This window comes from Halyomorpha halys, unplaced genomic scaffold (assembly GCF_000696795.3).
Source record: "Halyomorpha halys isolate HHAL.00 unplaced genomic scaffold, Hhal_1.1 Scaffold212.1, whole genome shotgun sequence".
Taxonomy (NCBI): Eukaryota; Metazoa; Arthropoda; class Insecta; order Hemiptera; family Pentatomidae; genus Halyomorpha; species Halyomorpha halys.
In genome coordinates this window covers 819,486-823,250 of record NW_027107855.1, presented here as the reverse complement: position 1 = coordinate 823,250, position 3,765 = coordinate 819,486, and positions in this window count along the sequence as shown.

The window sequence follows — 3,765 nt, the reverse complement described above, 5'->3', positions numbered from 1 at the left end:
TAACAACCCTGTAACGTTCATATTTATTATTAAATAAACGGTTTTACAGATGATTTTACATAATTGGTGGAAATTCCTATTTACCTCTAAGTAAATCTAGACCAGGAAGGCATTTTAAATAATCCAAATTTTAGCTTCAATTTTCTTTTGAGGAGGTGTAGGGTATGCCACCCTCTCTTTTATTGCATTCTGTTATATCCTTTAGTTTAAGCGCTGTATTTTGTTTATTTTTTTCGTGTTGCTGTTAATTATTTTAAAAATTGATTAAGATTGTTTATGGTTATGAAAATGATTACTTCTATAATGAGATCTGAACTGCCTACCATGCTAGATCAAGAGAGAAACAAATCCATTACAAAATCTTTTTAGTTGTGGTCTAGGCCTACCCAGCAGTGTTCCTTTTTGGTAGAGTGGATAATAGTAAAGCATTTGATGATGAACTGAGAAAGATTTATTTATTTATTAAGATTTATACATACTGATTGACAAGGAATTCTACTCAGTAAAGACCTTACCTTGATTGAAGAGGATCCATTGAGGGTTTCCTTTTCTTTTGAGCAAGCGTAGCTAGCAAATGTCATTAACGAATTATCGGCTCCGAACTAATGATAATTGTTGTTTTATTTCAAGGGGCTAAAATTACATTTTAGAAAAAGACATAGGCTATCATCCATCTTATGGTGTCAAGTTGTGTGGTCCTAACATAAGTACAACTAAATTTACATATTAGATATACGATTAAATATGTATTAACCCCATGTTATTTTTATAATTTTTTAATCATTCAATTTTACAAAATTTAAGATTCAATCTAATTTTTCTGTTTATAATCAATTCATTATTTATTTTTTACTTTCACTTATGAATGGTTTTTATACCCATTTCTAACTGGGTGGGAGGGGGTAATTCTACCTGTTCTAACCAGGGTGGGAATGTTGAGTTTTCATTTCGGTGGACTCGGAGAATCGGACTTGCGCCGCTGCAGTATCGAGGTTGCTAAGGTGATTAAGGCGTTGAACCCGAGTTGGGAAATCTGTCAACTGAACGGCTCATTTGGAAAATTAGTACGGGAGTGCATTGCCACAATGTAAAATATGAAGATATATTATCTGAAACGATCGAGGAATATTTTAAATTCAAAATTTGGTGGTAAGAGTGTACCAGGATTTTATTTTTTCATATTAATTTAATTCATATAAGTATACCTGAACATACTTTTCAAATTAAGGCATTGGACATAATTTTACTTTTTGATTATACAAAAAAAAAATAACTTTTTTTACAGAATTTAACTCGTAACTTGAATAATTAAAAAAAAAAAAATTAGGATTTGTATTCTTCCACCTGTGATATGTAAAAAATGAACTTTTTTTTCTTATGCATTTATTAGTGATAAATTGATTTGTAGTAGTTAGTCACCTATTTAGGATTAACTGACACTCCTTTCTTTACTTCCTCACATGAAATTAGTAAGCTTCGATATTATCCGTTGGCATATTGCAATTTATTTCTTTTTTTTTATCTTTCGTTTCCTCTACTTTGGCCAGATTCTTTCACCATTATTCTTACATTTTATTACATTTAAGATAGCTGAGCATTATTACCATAAGAATGAGTGCTGATGAAAATCACTGATGTTAATCCTGCGGTGTGTTAGTTTTTGTCCCTTGAGCAACACTGTTAGCCATGTAACACTTTCAGGAGTCTTCACATTGAAATAAAGCTACATAAGGTCAGAGTGTTTGACCACTTTATTTTTAATTATGAGGAACTGACTTCAAAATTTAAACTACTTAGGCCATATCGGAGTTGTTTTTTTCTTACAAAACTGAACTTAATTTGTGGTTGTTCGCTTATGGGAAGTCATCACCACTTGACGCTCAACCAAATCATTTTTATTTATTTCTAATACCTCTTTCTGAATACTAATGTTTAAAAAACTAATGTTTATATTAGTAGAAGGAATTAGACAATTGACGAGTCGTCCGGACTCGTAGTAGATGAGATGGCTCTTAAGAACGGTTAATTTGGTGAAGAATTTTTCGGTTTGGAATTATTAATGGAATTATAGCTTTGATTCATCGACGTTTCTGACACAGGTGATATCGACGAAGACGGAAAATATGAGTGAAACATTTACGGAAAAAGAAATGAATTCGTTGAATTTTCTTATTTGTAATATGATCTTCAAATTGACGATGACCATTACCAGTCATAGTTTCGAATGAGAAAGGGCACACTTCGACACGTTCTTGACAAAATTTCTTCTAAATTAATGTTTACAGTCCAGTAATTGATTTCGCAGCTTTCCGCTCCCAGTGGACTAGAGGCCTAATGGCTATGTATTGTTAACAAGCAGCTTTCAGTAGCTATACTAAAGAAGAAATTAATATGTATACTAAAGTAAGTGAACATTGTCTAATGCGTGTTCCGTATCAGATTAAAAAACAAAACAAAAAAACAAGTTGATGTTTCAACGAACAAACAAATAATAAGAATATGTAGGTATTTATTAGTTATTTTATTTTATTTTTTTGTGAGAACCATTTATTTTTAACGATTGGAAGATTTCACAACGGCAATGACATTTTGTGTTTATATTCTTTTTTTTTTTTATATTCTTTTATTGGAGTTCTATCAGTGGGTAGATTCTCCACATGTTTTCATCATGTTACTATGTCACCTACAGCAAATTTACTTGTTGTATATATGTGTATACAGTTGTAAATATCAATAAATAAATTATTTAAAAAAAATATTCTTTTAAAGAAGCTATAATAATACAAAATCTTACAGTTTTTGAAAGGGATTCATATTTTAAGATTATCAATCGAAGTATGTTTATGAAATAAGAATATTATAACTTATGGACCAAATAATTGAAAGGCGTGACTAGCAGAACGGAGAGGAGGGATAAAATCTATCAGAAGTAGATCGGTTTTTCACTCGAACGAAATTAAGGCTAAATACCTTTTGTCCTAAGGAGTCAGGTCGAAGCAATCACTCCATGTGCAGCTGGAGTTGCTCAACGTAGCATTTAACCTCTATTTTACATGTTGGGATAAAGCTCAGCACACGGCCTTGGTCTACAGGCGGAGTTATTCCTAATGGTGGACATTAAGATGATTTCTCTACTAGTTGTCCTCTAACTGTCTGAGAGGAGCTTCAAGCTGAGTTGTTTCTATGAGCTGTTTAAGCCTTTTATAACAGTAGTTAAGAATATATATCTATATAAAAACGTGTACCAGTTACAACTCAATTCAGTAGTTAGTATAGAAGTACGATTCCTTGAATGATGCTGTAGTGAGCATCTAAGTCAATCATAATTTGCGAGTACTCACGAATAGATACATACAATACACTATTCTAAGGGAAAACAGGTTAGATTTAGAGCAAATATCTGACACTTTCTAATGAAATATATTTATTTTCTCACAAAAAAAAAAAAAAAAAAATCGTTCAACGAGGACAGTCATTCAAAAACGAAATCGAAGTAAATGACATTAACTTTCATTTGAGCCCACAAGAGAATCGTAAGTCAAGATGGTTATCTTAACATGACAGATAACAGGAGTGGGGACGGCAGTTGTGCGACAATAACGAAAATAATTTGTAAAGTAAACATGATAGAACAGTATTTAAATTAGGTGAACAATAAATGGAAATATACATTAAATACATACATTAAAACAGATAGAGAAACAAAGGAAAAGTAACGGATAAAATAATGGGATACAATGTGTGTAAGTAATTAAGAAACAAAAT